A 16,433-nucleotide genomic window follows, 5' to 3' on the forward strand; every position below is an offset into this window, starting at 1 on the left:
ATTTTCAATATATATTTATTGAATTAATTGAAGGAATGAATATGCATTGTTTTCAGCAAGGCAAATGGAAATACAACAGAATTGAAAGAGTGAGCCATACAGGAAAAGATAAGACTGAGCCCCTATCTTCCGTCCCCACAACCTCTCCTCAGGTAAACATGTTTATATTGGGAATACTGGTCATAATTACAGAATTTGTCCCCTGTCACTCAACATCCATTATGGATGTGGATTGTCATGGTAATGGGAAGAGGGAGAAGTGAACTTGCAGAAGATAGTGAAAGATTGTATTATGAGGAAAGTTGTGTTGCACACATAAACCTTAGGAAATTCTTACTCCTTTACCTTGAACTTGAGACACCCTCATTGCCTACTGTCACATGCTGTGAAGTCAGTAAATACTCCCAATATTCTGCCATCCATAGTAGCCTCTGCCTAATTACCTGAAGGTCCCAGAGAGGCCACGGTTCCTGAGAAGAAAGTTTTGGTAATAATAATAACAATAATGTTAATAATTAATTGTTAATTATTAACAAGGCAATTAATAATATTAGTAGCTAAAATGTGCTTGAACTTACTATCTGCCAGGGACTGTCAGCTTTTTTAATGCATTATCATGTTTTAATTGCTATTATCTTGCCTGTTTTCATTTTTTTTTTTTGTTATTTAGACAAGGTCTTCTCTGTTACCCAGGCTGAAGTGCAGTAGTGTGATCATGGCTCACTGCAACCTCAAACTCCTGGGCTGAGGCGATCCTCCCACCTCAGCCTCCTGAGTAGCTGGGACTACAGGCATGTGCTGCCATGCCTGACTAACTTTTACTATTTTTTCCCCATAAATATAGGGTCTCTCTATGTTGACAAGGTGGTCTCAACTCCTGGCCTCAAGTGATCTTCCTACCTTGGCCTCCCAAATTGCTGGGAGTATAGACATGAGCCACTATACCAGGTCTGTTTTCTTTATAAAGAAATTCAAGCAAAGAGAAGTTATTTAATTGGTACCAGACCATAAAAGTTAAGGTCCAAAATGAGTGGCACAAGAGTTTGATGCCACTGGACACAGAGGAGACTATCTGAACAATAATATCATTAATTTCTCTGTCACTGCCCCAGGTGAACTTGCCAATTTCTATAGTAAAACCATGCAGCTATGATCCAGAGCCTCAGATAATCCCTTTAAAACAATCATTCTCACAGGGGCTGTTTTGCCTCCCAAGGGACATTTTGATCATCATACTGGTTGGGGTGGTGGTGCTACTGATATCTAGTGGGTAGAGGCCAGGGATGCTGCTAAACCTTTTATAGTGCAAAGGACAGCACCCAAGGACAAAGAAACATCTGGCCCCAAACATCAGTAGTGCTGAGGCTGAGAAATCCTGCTCTAGATTCTCTTGCTCTTCATTAGGAATCTAGAGCTTTATCTCCTTTATCATCTCCTTTATCTCCTTTAGCATCTCTAGATTCTGTCCCACAGCCTTTTCTTGTTTTCTCTGTGCACAGCCTTCAGATTGCTGCTTTAGTTGGACTATTGACTGTGGATTTATTATGACTTTGTAAAGGTCCGAATGCTTTTGGCAGCAGGTAACAAAAATGGCAGTTCGAATGAGCTTAATAAGAAAACTTATTATCATATGTTCCCAGGAGCCTACAGGTAGGGTAGGAATGGAGAGAAATATGACCTGTGATCATATTGAAGGAACTTTTGCCCCTGCTGTATCCTGATACCTAGAACACGCCTGGTACATCCTAGACTCTCAATATGTATTTACTGAATTAACTGAACAAATAAATATGCATTATACTTAGCAAGGTGAAGAGAAATACAACAGATTTGAAAGAACCATACAGCAGAAGATAAGACTGAGCTGCTATCCCCTTTCCCCACAACCCCTGATCATATTCCTCTTCATTCCAAGGTTTATTTTTCTTTGTAATTAATTTTGCTTTGCCCTTCTCCATTGTCAGATTGGTCCCGAGGTTGGTTTCCTTCATGATTGCAAGATACAACCAGCAGCAAATGGGGGAACCACTGCCATTATTTATATACAGTAGAAGAAAAAGATAAAATTCTCCCCCTTTTCCCAAACCATGGTATATGTCCCCTCCTTCATTCTGATTGGTCTAATGTATACCCAAACTTAGATCAAAATCATATTTGGAGTGGAATGCCATGTGCAGATTAGCTTACTCTTTAGGACCTACCAGTAGAGTTCAGAATAGTGTAGGTGATTAAAATGTGAGCTAGAAAAGCAAAAGGGGAAAATGAATGTTGGATAGGACACAAACTGAATCTACCATACCCCAGTTACTATTACAAAGATGTTTATTTGTTCCATTCGCTGCTGTCAATGGGCCAGTCCCATCCCTCCCTCACTGTTTCCACTCCTGGCTCCTGGAATCACAACCCAACTATATCATCTCATTTTCCTACAAACCCAGAAGAAATTGCTGTGGATGAAATAATAAAACTCTCGGAGGATTTGAGAACTGAGCTGGAACTTGAAATGTGTCAGAAATTTCGATGGGCAGCTTTTGTTTCCAATGCAATAGATTACAAAACATAAAATGATTATAAAGAGAAGTAAGATTTCTAAGAATCCTGGCATAGTACATAAAATGCTTTAAGACGAAAGAAAATATTTCTATTTTTCTTCATAAAACCGGGCAACAGATTTATTATAGAAATGACTTAATAGTTTAAAAGGCTGTATCAAATTCAGTCAATTTTATGAAGCACATTTTATGGTAATATATTCTTGTTCATTATGTGTTGCTATAACAGAATACCTGAGACTGGGTAAAATTTATAAAGAAAAGAAGTTAATTTAGCTCACAGTTCTGCAGGTTGGGAAGTTCAAGGGCATAGCCTCAGTTTCTGGTTAGGGTTTTTCTGCTACATCGTACTATGGCTGAGTAGGTCAAAGGGGAAGTAGACACGTGTGAAGAGAAGCAAAACCCAAGGAGTGTTCTTGCTTTATAACAACCCACTCTTTGAAGAACTAACTCAATCTAATGCATTCATTACCAGTGGCATCAAGCTACTTGTGAGAGATCTGCCTCCATAGCCCAAGTACCTCCCACTAGGATCCACTTCAAATACCACCACACTGGGGAGCAAATTTCAACATACATTTTGATGGGAACAAACTATTTCCAAATGATAGCAGTGTCCTGTAATTACAATGTGTTGCATGGCCCAAATATGATCTCTGTGGAGCCTGTCTTCTTGAAGAGAAGTTGTACTTTTAGGTAAGAGTGGAGACTTGACTATGTATATAGAAAATAAAGAGAAAAGCAATATTAAAACAAACCAATCTTTCCTTCAGTTGCTGGATGTTTAATTTTACTAATATAAATAAGTTTATTTCCCCTTGACTTTTCTTTCTAGGGACTGAGTTAACCTTTTAAAAGAATAAACGTAATACATATTTAAGCATTATGATTTATGTTGATAGATTGTTACAATCTACTCTGAAATTTCAAAAGGTGATAGAAAAACCACATCTACAGGTAAAATCCTTCATTTTATAACTTTCTTTGGAATAAACAGACCACAGTTAAGTTTCTGAGTGTAGATAATGAATATATCTCACTCTAAGAAGGGCCAATTCTGAAAAGGAGAATATTCTTATTCATTATTATGTTAAACGTAACCTTAATGTTTTTCAGATATTGATTTTTTTTTTATATACCCACGATCTAGAAACCCACTCACAATGCCAAAAAGGAACAGAAAATGTTTCACTTTTTCTTGGATCACTTTATTTTATAATTATACTACTTATTGTTACTTATATCAGAAAATGGGCATAAGAAAGTCAACGGGTGAAATTAAAATGAATCTATTTTGTCTCTTCCTTGCAGCTCTGTCAAATTATATTTTTTCTGAAGATAAATTATTTGTGAAAAAAGTTTTGGAATTTATTTTACATTAGATCTTATTTTTTCATCACAACAAAATATGAGTTTTTGAATTTGAAAATTAGACATTGAACTTCCATAATTAAATAACTGTACATCTATGGTTATGATGACTAAAATTATCTGAAAAATTTATAAGAAAGGTGAAATGTAAACAGCTACCTTAAATTTTGTTTTTGTGAAAGTAGTCAAGTCATTATAGAAAAATGAGTATCTTGGCCGGGCGTGGTGGCTCACACCTGTAATCCCAGCACTTTGGGCGGTGGATCACTTGAGGCAAGGAGTTTGAGATCAGACTGGCCAATATGGTAAAACTCTGTCTCTTCTAAAAATACAAAATTTAGCCAGGCACGGTGGCAGGCACCTGTAATCCAGCTACTTGGGAGGCTGAGGCAGGAGAATCACTTGAACCTGGGAGGCGGAGGTTGCAGCGAGCCAAGGTTGCACCATAGCACTCCAGCCTGGGCAACAAGAGCAAAACTCTGAAAAAAATAAAAAAAAAAAGAGTATCTTTAAAAATAGCTTTTAAACAGTTGGGAGGCACATTATATGTATATACACACATATATACATGTACACATATATACACACACATATACATACATATGTATGCACACATAATTTGAAACCAAGTGTTATGAATTGTGGTTTTTCTTAAAATACAATAAAATTTCACTGTAAGTGGAAAAATTCCTAAATAAACCTAAATCATTTTAATTTTGTCACAACAAGAATTCCTGCTTCTAAGAAGACAAAAATCAAGGGAACTTATTAAAAGATCACATAGCTTCCTGGACACCAGCTAAATGAAACCATAGCTCATGGCATAAAGGTCAGGTCACTTCCTCTGCTATCATTGTACATCAAAGAACTGAGACACTTTCCACAAGTTTCAATGAAGGCATAGATGTTTCTATTATCTGGATGTATCAGGTGTACATTATTATCATTCTCGGTTATCTAGATGCTTCATTACATTCTAATTGTTTCACTGGGTTCAGCCAAACATTGAATATAATGAAACAAAACAAAAGCGCACACACACACAAAAGAAACAAAAGCCTTTGTAATAAAGAGACATAAAGATAAACTCTATTATCCTGGTATATGGAAGGATCAGACAGGGATGAAAATATTCTTCATGGTTCTCTGCCTTTGTTTCATGACATAATCACCCAACTCCATGCCAGGCAACAGAGTCACAGCAGAAACAAATATCTACAACAGTGATTAGCAACTAGAATACCAGGGAAGCTTTAAAAAGTACCAATTCCTAGGTGCTAGGCCCAGTTAGATGAGTTCAGTTTATCTGGGGTGAGGTTTGGGCATCAGCATTTTTTAAAAGCCTCCTGCGTGATCTAATATTCAGTCATAGTTCAGTAGAGACCCATTGGTCTATAGCTAGCAGAGAGAATGAGATGGACATGTCATCTGGGCCTATGCAGATGACAACTGCATAGGCCCAGACAATGAGAGAAAACAGGGATTAAAAAAAAAAAAGAGGCAGATATTAATAAAGCAATAAAGAACAAGAAATAAAGCAACAAACTTCTGAAATTATTCACAAAATGGCAACTGTGTAAACACTTGCTTAGATCTTCAGGGAGTTCTGCAGAGATGCTGTCATTGTCAATAGGACTCTAAATAGAAAAGACGCTTCCAAACCAGGCAGTTATTTAGCCAATTCTAAGCATAGATGCCAAGAGCAACAGCTATAATTTATGCATAGAGGCAAGAAGCTTAAATATACCTGCTATGGTTTGAACATGTCCCCCAAATTTCATGTGTTGAAAAGTTAATCCCCAATGCAACAATGTTGAGAAATGGGAAGTTAAGATGTAATTAGGTCATGAGGGCTCTGCCTATTATCATGAGTTAGTTATCTAAGGAATAGGTTCCAAATAAAAACGATTAGTTTGGCCCCCTCCCTGCCCCATGCATGCTTTCCCACCATGTAATGCCTTCCTCCATGTGATGACACAGAAAGAGGGTCCTCACCAGATGCAGCTCCTTGGTGTTAGACTTCCCAGCCTCCAGAACTGTAAGCCAAATTCACTTCTATTGTTTATAAATTACCCAGTCTATGGTATTGTTATGGCATTACAAAATAGACTAAGACAACACCTAACTAGAATGATTGCAAAGTTATACCACTTTCATTTCATTTCACAATCATTTCACATGTGTTGTTATTCCAATTAAAATTCGAATGTTACTTTTGATTTTTATTTCTGGTTCAAACTGGGGCCTCTGTATGTTTAGAAAAGGTTATTCTAAGCCTTAGTCCATTCTTAAGGCCTCTGAAGAGTCAGTTCAAACTTATTTGACCTAGATTTTTTTAATGGGATTTCCTTGGAGTTAATGTGCTTTTTTCCTGGCATATATCCTAGGACAAATACCTAAGGAAGGATCCTCTGTCCAATTTTTGTTTTTGCATAAATTTTGGATTTTCTGTAAAGATTCCCCTTTCACAGCTCTATCTCCCTGGAAGTTACCATTTCTGGCTTCATTCCGTTTTTCATACTGTCTCCTATTCCCACTCTGCCATCCTCATGGAATGCCTTTTCTCTCAGTTTTCTCTTCCTCATCGCCAGCATGCACAGACACACAGAACTGGAGACTGCAACAATGGTTGCAACCATATTTGTAAGTCTTCTTAACACACATAATTCAATCTCTGTATCTATGCTATTTATTTTCCACTTTAAAATGTGAGTCTTGTCGATTTTTTCTTTTTGCTGTATTACCTACAGCCTCCAAATAACAAAAAACATTATACCACCTTTTCTATGGGTGGTTATGAATTTGAGTAATGAAGGTCTGTGGATTTCTTGCCAGTTAGCAAGAACCTATATTTTAAAATTACTAGATTTTTACAAAAAAAAAAAAAGCACATTATTTAAAAGAAAACATCAGTTCTGGACTTTCAAAGATAATGCGGTGTTTTTCCTTTTATTGTAGTTCTTTGAATATTTTTTCAAAGGAATGCATGTTCATTTTTACAATAAAGATTTGTCTTTAAAAAATGGATGGCCCTTGGCCTATCTTCCCTAGCCTTCAGTTCAGACATTCAAAGGCAATCATTTTCAGATCCTTTGGCTTTTTCTTCTGGTATTTACTTTCAAATTTCAATGATACTGCCTATGATTATTTTTATTGCTCCATTTTAGACCTCCTCTTTGACTTCCTGTTACGGTACTTGAGGGTTCAGCTGTGAGTGCCCCTTGCTTTTCCTCCCGAGGTAGTCGTATCATCGTGTCTTTGGTCCTAGAGCTTGGTGCTTAGTTCTTTAACTACAGAACCCTCAGGGTCCTGACTGCTCAGGGACACTAGTCAGGGTTGATTGAAGCATCTGACTCTCAGCAATCTAGCAACAAGCCTTCTTTTTCATCCCTACTGTGATCATTAGGGGACAAACAGCTTTCTTTCAAACATTTGAGGCCAAAAAGTTTGAATACACCCTCCTTTGCGGCGCAAAGGAACTATTAAATACCTTTTTAAAAGATACTTTCTTCAAGCTTTTATTTTTGGATGCACACCACCATTCTGAAGGGAACTACATTTCCTCACCCAAAAGTGTTTACTTTTCTTGGTATCAGCCTCCAGTAATTCCTTTGGGTTGGGGTCTCTTCCAGTGATTCCCAGGAGAAGATCTGGCACATTGTGGCTAGAGAAGAAATGACAAAAATCAAAACACAAAAGTTCACAAGTGTCTTTTTTTTTTTTTTTTTTTTGAGACGGAGTCTCGCTCTGTTGCCAGGCTGGGGTGCAGTGGTGCGATCTCCGCTCACTGCAACCTCCGCCTCCCGGGTTCAAGCTATTCTCCTGCCTCAGCCTCCGGAGTAGCTGGGATTACAGGTGCCCACCACCACACCCGGCTAATTTTTGTATTTTTAGTAGAGACAGGGTTTCACCATGTTGGGCAGGCTGGTCTCGGTCTCTTGACCTTGTGATCCACCCTACTTAGCCTCCCAAAGTGCTGGGATTACAGGTGTGAGCCATCGTGTCCGGCCCACAAGTATCTCTTATAGCTGGGTCTCTCACCACAATGGCATGTGACTCTCCTGGGTGACTATTAATAACTCCTCATTTAAAGCTGCAGATTCAGAAATATTTGTTTAGAAACTAGTTTCACTGCCTTATAGAAATGCCCCTACCTTTCCACACAGGCATATACAAGTGCAGAGCTGTACAATCATCAATTAAGGTGATAAAGTAAAAAATGCAGCATGTTCAGAATTAAGAAATGTATATGTGTTTGACTTAGAATATATCTCTCTTCAGTGGTGAGCTTGAATTTTTTTGATTGGACCAGAGCTTTGCCTCCTCTTCTTTTCCAGAACATTTTCTTCTTAGCAATGTAAAGCTACATGTCATATTCTGATTACATGGCCCTGGCTTTCCTTAGGAGTATGGCTAATAGCTCTAGGAAACCCAGACCAGGAGTGAGACCAGTGGCTTCTGACTCAGTGATTTCTGACTGGTCTTACTCTCCCACGGCATTGTTAATTCAGATCTTAATAGCTTAATCCTCCCTATTAGAGGTAAGAATATTGGAATTAATCTGAATGAGGCGAATTCTCCCTTTTATGGCAGAGAACATATATCTCTGTTTTGCAAGATATGGCAGGTGAGAGCATACTGCAAAATCTCACCCCTTCCCCCTTTTTCTTATTTTCCCTCTACAGCCTTCATCTTTCACGCAGCAAGAGCCTCTCAGTGGCCCCCTCCCGGAAGCCTGGTACGGTGATGTCTTTCAGGCAGAGTGAGTTCCATTCTTTTTGTTTGCTTAACATCTTGTCCATGTCTCTGTAATGGGTCCTTTTAATACCACACTGTAATTTATTTTTCTCTGACCTCTCTATCCACTATCAGGAAAGGACTTAAATGATTATGTGTTCACTGTACCTAACTCAGTGACTGAGTCAAAAAAAAAAAAAAAAAAAGAGGCTCAATAAGCATTTGTTGAACAAATAAATGAAGCAATTCTAAGATGCAGGCATTGGGAACATTCTGTGATTTATGCTATTATTTTTTCCTGGGGCTCAGCAACATATTGTACTTCAGGAGAGTAACTATCTGTGACTAAAAATATAGTCTACCAAACAATTCAACCAAAGTGTTCAGGTTTGTTCTTGAGGAATATTGTTCTTCTACAGACCAACGTCTTTTTTCAGCATTTCAGAAATTGGGAGAACAGAGTGATTGCCTGGGTGTCTTTTCCTTTCCCACCAGGCAAAGTAAAAAACCTGCTTTTCTTTGTATTGCCAATGACATTCATCAGAGACCAAGGTGACATATCTTTTCCAAATTTGCCCTTGGCAACTGAGTCTAGTTTTTCTTTGGAGACAAAGCAAAATGAAACAATCTGACCGTTAAGGCATGTTATAGATAGTAAGAGAAGATTTTCCAAACAGCCTCTAAAATTAGAAGGATTACGTTAGCCTTCCAGCTTGAAAACTAAACAGTATAAAAAAGTAAATTTGTGTAAGTAAAACTTTGTGGAAACGGGAGACGGAGGCATCTGACACACCATATATATGAATTACTAGATTTTAGCTTCTTTGCAACTGTTTGTTTTATTGTTTAACTATTTATGTTAGTTTCTTAGGGTTGCTGTAGCAAGTTTCTACAAACTTGGTGGCTTAAAATAATAGGAATTTATTCTCTGATAGTTCTGGAAGTTAGAAGCTCAAAATTAAGGTGTTTGGCAGGGTTGATTCCTTCTAGAAGCCCAGAAGGAGCATCTGTTTCCCTGCCTCTCTCCTAGCTTCTGGCGGCTGCCGGCAGTCTTGGTTTCTTGGCTTGTAGACTCACCACTCTGACCTCTGCTCTACCTTCACGCCATCTTCTTCTCTGGGTGCATGTCTCAAATCTCTTCTTTTCTTATAAGAACACTAGCTATTGAATGTAGGGCCCTCTTTAAATCCAGGATGATCCCATCTAAAGATCCTTTTGATTACCTCTGCAAAGACCCTATACTCAAATAAGGTTACATTCACAGGTACCAAGATTAGGATTTGGGCATATCTTTTTGAGGAATACAATTCAATCCCCCTATACCACCCATGGATTTATAAAATTTCTACATTATTTGCAAGAAATGTTAGATTCTGTATGTACTAAAGATATGATTACAGAAGCAAAATAGAGTGAAAAGTGGAGGTAATAGGAAAATTCCAGGAAATAGCCAATCTTGATTCAAGGGGCTGAATATTTTAGGTAAAACATATTTTATTTTGAAACTTTGTATGATGTTCTGAATAGTTTTTTTAGCCTTAAGGTATACTAAGTAGAGAAAAAGTAATAGCTAGGAGGAGAAGGAACTTATCATCTGACAACACAGAAAGAGGCAAGACATTACAGGTTCAAAAATATTCTGAAGGTTCGATGACTTGTGAAAATGTCTCATAATACTGTAAAGTTGCCATGAATGTCTTTTTAAAGTTTCTTATTGTCTAGAATTTGTGCTTTGATTTGTAATTCTACAATTTAAGATATTAATTGGAGCTAGCTAGTAAATATTTATTGAACACTTAGATGTTCAATTGTGAAAGACTCAGTAGACATAATTTGATCTTCTTTACTAACTTCCTTTGGTCAGTGATATTTACATGATGGAATAAGGTTTTCATTGCTTTAGTCTTGGCTTCTTTTAACAATTTAACCTACGAAGGATAAGTATAGTGAATTTTCAATAGCAATAAAAAATCTGATATAAATTTTCTTTTTTTTAGACAGTCTTGCTTTGTTGCCCAGGCCAGCTAATTTTTGTATTTTTAGTAGAGATGGGTTTTGCCATATATATTTTCTTAAATGTAGCACTTTATGATACTTCTTTCATACAGTGAATGATTTGGTGAATTTGTCTAAAATACGCTTTCCTACATTTTGAAATAAATACCACAAATATGTTTAACAAAACACATAATTGAGTTCTTAAGTTTAAAGTATGGTTCTTAAGGAAATTGTATAATAATGAGTCATTGTTTGACTAGATTTGTTATTTATGAAAGTGGTGAATAAGCAACCTTATGAAATATTAAAGATGAATGTAGTAAAGAGATCATGTGAAGCAGTTTTGGCCCCTTTTGTTAACTGAAAAAGTGTAAGATTTACTGCATTGTAAAGAAATCATTGATGCATTTGATATTAGGTTTCTTAACTCATTTGGCCAATTCTGGATCGGAAAAGATGAGAAAAGGTGAAATTGGAGAAAGTGGAGTTAAAACAAATGTTGTTGAGAAAGAAAGTGGGATCATTGGGGTGAGTGTAAAAAGTCATCAGAAAGATGAAGCTGCATGTGTGTCTATTATGGATCATCGAATTGATTGATCGTTGGTTAGAAGAGATAAAAGTATAAATACCCTGTCTTCTTACTGCTTTCTTTCTTCTCCAGCTTTTAACATGTTCTAAAAAGTGTTCATATTAATTATTGAAAGCAATATTTATATGATTGAATTAATATTGAGAGCAAGATTTATGAGGATGAATGAAAAGTTATAATAATATGGGTAAACAATATGATAAGATTCAATTTTGGCTGAAAGGATGAAAACTCCTTACATTTAAATGTCTAGTTTAGAGAGGAAGAGATTGTGAGGAAACAGTCAACCACACTGTGAGGGCTGGAGGAAGGAACATGGTGTTAAGGAACATTACAAGAGGCTGAGGTGAGGAAGATGGTATCTAAGTGGCAATTCTCTGCAGGTGGGGAGAGAGATGTGCAGTGAGGGGATGCAAAAACTGTCTTTGGATTCCCAACTGTGCTTTTTCTCCCTTAAAAAAAAAAAGTACAAATAACTTCTCATTAGGCTTCCAAAGAAGAGATACAATATTAAAACAACAACAGCAACAACAAAAGCTTTGCTCATTAAGAAGTAGAAGAAAGAGAACATAATTCTTTATCATTACCATGGTGATTTGTGAAAACAGAAATCAATAAGCCCTAACTTAGGCCAGGGGTGAAAGCAGAAAGAATTCAGGGCTTGTGCTCCAGCCCCAGAACCATGTCTACTGACTCAGTGGGTGAATGCTGTACACCACCACACTTTTCTGAGCCTCTGTTACACCCTGTAAAATTAGGGGAATGGTACTGATGACTCATAGTGTGTGGCTGAATAAAAACACGAATCAAGTCAAAGCTGGGGAGTTGAATTGATATTTAGTCAGGATGACGATCCCATTACAGTCACTAACTTTTAAAGTTATGTTCACCTTTTTGCAGATATCATTTATTGTTTATAATAGTGTCTATGTAAGATAGGATGGGTTATTCAAAATTCATCACCATTGTCAGGAAAACTGCTAAAATTTCATGGCTCTCATTTAAGAAATGGTCAGCATGTTTGACTACTTAATAAAATTGCATGGCAAATTGCCATAAACGAAGTAAAAGAAAAATCACACATTGTAAAGAAAATGTTTGTGCCTTATGGCTTATATTAAAGACAAAAGGCTATTATTTCTAATATATAAAAAAGGAACTAAAAACAGGAAAGAGAAAGACCAATAGTGACAGAAAAATGGGCAAAAGATATGCTAGGCAGTTCACTAGAAGAAGCAAAAATTGAGTTTAATGATGTTTAAAGTTATTTAAAGAGGCTCAAACTTACTTTAATAGAAGAAATGTAAATTAAAACTAATTATGTTGAGATACTATTTCTCACCAATAATTTTGGCAACAATCTAAATGTTTGGTAGAATATTCTGTTCTCAAGGCTGTTATGAAATAGACAAACTCAAATGGCACTGGGAGAAGTGAAAAATTGTTACATCCCCATATAAAAATAAATTTGGCAATATTCTTTCAATTGCAATATTCATTTGCTCTTTGAGTCAACATTCCCACTTCTAGGACTATAATTCATGAATACACTGGTATAAGTAAAAACAACATTAGCAAAAGGTTACTCATTGTTTTATTTGTGTATGTAATATGTGTGATATAGTAAAAAATTATATATACATACAATTACAGATATAAACATACATAAGTACAATTACTTATATGTGTAATGACAGCAAAGAAAATACCCTATAATCCCAATGATATGATACATCTCCCAATGGAATACTCTGTAGACATAAAAAGAAATGAGGAAAATTTTCCATATCCTAAAGTGGTGTGACTTCCAAGATACATTAAGTGAATAAAGCAAGATGCAAAATGAATAGTATATATATGATATGCAGACTTTTGTACAGGAAAGGGGAGAAATATAAATATATGTGTATATTCGCTTATATTTGCAGAGGGAAATTCTGAAAGGGTAAATGAAAAACTGACATAAATGACATATAAGGGAGGGAGGGAACAAGGTAGATAAGAGAGGGATGGAAGTAAGACCTAGCTGAACATATTTTGTTTTACAGCTTCAACTTCAGCATTGTGTAACTTAGGTGCACACAAGATAAAAATTTTTCAAAGCAACACTTAAAAATGGAAACATGCTAAAAAACGAATGTCTAAATGCATTTAAGTTGCAGAAAAATCACTCTAGGCAAAGAATTATTTCAAGTGACTTCAGAACTTATTTTGATTATAGATCCAAAGTATATTCTATGGACATATATGTTCTAAGCTCACATATTTTAAAGACATACAGACATGCAAGGAATTCTAAAACTTCAACTTCACTGTTAGTAGTAATATTGGTAAAATTATTTAAAAATAATCATATATACCTTGTGAGATAAAACACAAAAAGTATTTATGTTAATATTGCTAGGAACTGAGATATTTAGTGTAATCAAAAAAAGTAACAAATACAAGTTCAAAAAACATAAGCTTTTTTTTTTTTTCTTTTTCTATTTCTTTCTTTTTGGAGATAAGAGTTTTGCTATGTTGCCATGGCTGGTCTTGAACTTCAGAACTCAAGTGATCCTCCTGTCTCAGGCTTTTAAAGTGCTGAGATTATAGGTGTAAGCCACTGCACCCAGTCTAAGCAAAATTTTTGAGATGTTAAATTTGAATTGTATATGAATATATGGTTTTCTCTCCATAAGAATTTATTTCCAATCTGACCACATAAAAATTCTAGAAGTAATGATAGCCTCGTATTCATGAGCTTCTGTAGTATTGTGTCAATAAATAACTTTCTTTCTTCTTTTTTTTTTTTTTTTCAACTTCTTTAAGTTCCAGGGTACCTGTGCAGGATGTGCAGGTTTGTTACATAGATAAAAATGTGCCATGGTGGTTTGCTGCACAGATCATTCAATCACTTAGATATTAAACCCAGCATTCATTAGCTATTCTTCCTGATGCTCTCCCATAACCAACCTATAGGCCCCAGTGTGTGTTATTCCTCTCCCTATGTCCATGTTTTCTCATTGTTTAGCTCCCACTCAAAATGAGAACATGTGATGTTTGGTTTCTATTCCTGCATTAGTTTCCTGAGGATAATTGTTTCCATCTGCATCCATGTCCCTGCAAAGGACATGATCTCATTCTTTTTTGTGGCTGTATAGTATTCCCTGGTGTATATGTACCACATATTCTTTATTCAGTCTATCATTGATGGGCATTTAGGTTGATTCCATGTCTTTGCTATTGTGAATGGTGCTGCAATGAACATATGCATGCAAATATCTTTATAATAGAATGATTTATATTCCTTTGGGTATACACCCAGCAATGGGATTGCTGGGTCAAATGGTATTTCAGATTCTAGATCTTTGAGGAATTAACACACTGTCTTCCACAATGGTTGAACTAATTTATACTCCCACTAACAGTGTAAAAGTGTTCTTTTTCTTTGCAATGTTGCCAGCATCTGTTGTTTCTTAGCTTTTTAATAATTGCCATTCTGATGGTATTCTGGTGTGAGATGGTATCTCATTGTGGTTTTCATGTGCATTTCTCTAATGATCAGTGATGCTGAACTTTTTTTCATAAGTTTGTTGGCCACATGAATGTTTTCTTTTGAAAAGTGTCTGTTCATGGCCTTTGCCCACTTTTTAGTGGGGTTGTTTGTTTTTCTTGTAAATTTAAGTTCCTTGTAGACTCTGGATATTAGACCTTTGTCGATGGAGAGATTGCAAAAATTTTCTCCCATTCTGTAGATTGTCTGTTCACTCTGATGATAGTTTCTTTTGCTGTGCAGAAGCTCTTTAGTTTAATTAGAACCCATTCATCAACATTTGCTAATACATAACATTTTTAATGAAATAAAGTTGAATTTTAAAGGAATGGATGATTCTAAGTCAGGGATAAGAAATATATAACCCTGGGACATCTTGCAGCAAAAAGCAAGGAGGCTTTCAAAGATTAATAAAGTCATGTCATGAAGGGAACAGAAGCCAATATGAAGAGGCTTCCCCTTGCCAAACATGGGAGAATTAAGAAAAAGTAATAGCTTTGATGGACTTCCAAGCCCTTTGGGGCCTCCTTGGGAGGTAGTGACAGCATGTCCGATCTGTCCCTCTCCCACTCCCAAGCAACTTTCTCTCTGACCTTCTTAGAGAGATGGTAATCACTCATTTGAAAACCAAACCAAAACTCACCATAGCCTCCCAACTGCTGATAGCAAAGTTAAAGGCCATGTTTGTGGCTCTCCCTCTCTCTGCCAGTGAAGAAGGAGACATGGGAAGGGCCTCCCATTGAGCAGGAGTGAAAGAGAACTCTTCTTTCAGACTTACATTTTCCATCACACAGGTGAAATCTTCCCCGGTCTACAAGGCCCAGCAATGGGGCTGTGGAAAAAGTGGATTCGTTATTCAGAGGAGCCTGACTTTTCTGCTATTTCTCTTTTCCTCTTTGGTATTTCAGTTCATGCATTATTCAAGATGTGAAAGCAAGAAAGGTTAAAAAACAAACAAGTAAAAAAGCCACCTTCTCCTCAGAGCTCCTTTGTAAGATCAAAAAGTTTTCAAGAATGAGCATTGCTTTTGTTGAGTTTACACAAAAATACTCAGGCCTCCAGGTCAGACCTGCTCTGTTGTAAAATGGAAAGAGGCACTTCTCATTAGGATGCTCTGAAAGACCTCAGGAAAGAAATTGGGAAGACTTTCAATGGAGCAACTTTTATATTCACGGATGGCAAAAAGTAAAATGATGTGATCTTTAGTAAATTATTTGACCTATCTGAATGTTCAATTCTGTAACTTTCAAATAATATTTCGATATATCTAAAGCTACTGTGCTGACTGATACCTATTATGAATTGGCTCATTCTGATAAATGCAAGAAGACAAACGTGGTAGAAAAGTTTCCATGAGAATTTCAATTCTCAGGGCAGGAAAATTTTACCCCATAGGAGCCAAGGAAACATTTGAATCACAAATGGTTGAACCCTGGGAGGACATGAAAAGACTGTTTCCAAAGATAAGTTTCTCATAACTAGACTCCTCCTAAATGCTCTGCCAAAAAGTGCTCAGTGGTCACAGAAGCTTAGAATACTCAACAGAGAATAACTACTCTAGGAAATTCCCAAAGAACACAACTGAAGCTGACTTTGAAATGTTCCATCTTAACTCAACTTTTTTTTTTTTTAAATTATACTTTAAGTTCTG

The 16,433-nt window shown here is 36.4% G+C and overlaps 1 long non-coding RNA gene across 1 annotated transcript in view; it reads left to right on the plus strand.

The window, feature by feature from the left end:
* Window positions 1–8,313: 8,313 nt before the first annotated feature.
* The window catches only part of LOC105488633 (uncharacterized), a 96,708-nt gene continuing 88,588 nt past the window's right edge, over window positions 8,314–16,433 (plus strand). The window contains exons 1-2 of the long non-coding RNA XR_011620871.1: window positions 8,314–8,464; window positions 8,609–8,685. This is a non-coding gene — a long non-coding RNA (uncharacterized lncRNA). The remainder of the gene's footprint in view (window positions 8,465–8,608; window positions 8,686–16,433) is intronic.

The sequence above is a fragment of the Macaca nemestrina genome, chromosome 3 (genome assembly GCF_043159975.1).
Source record: "Macaca nemestrina isolate mMacNem1 chromosome 3, mMacNem.hap1, whole genome shotgun sequence".
NCBI classification, from domain to species: Eukaryota; Metazoa; Chordata; class Mammalia; order Primates; family Cercopithecidae; genus Macaca; species Macaca nemestrina.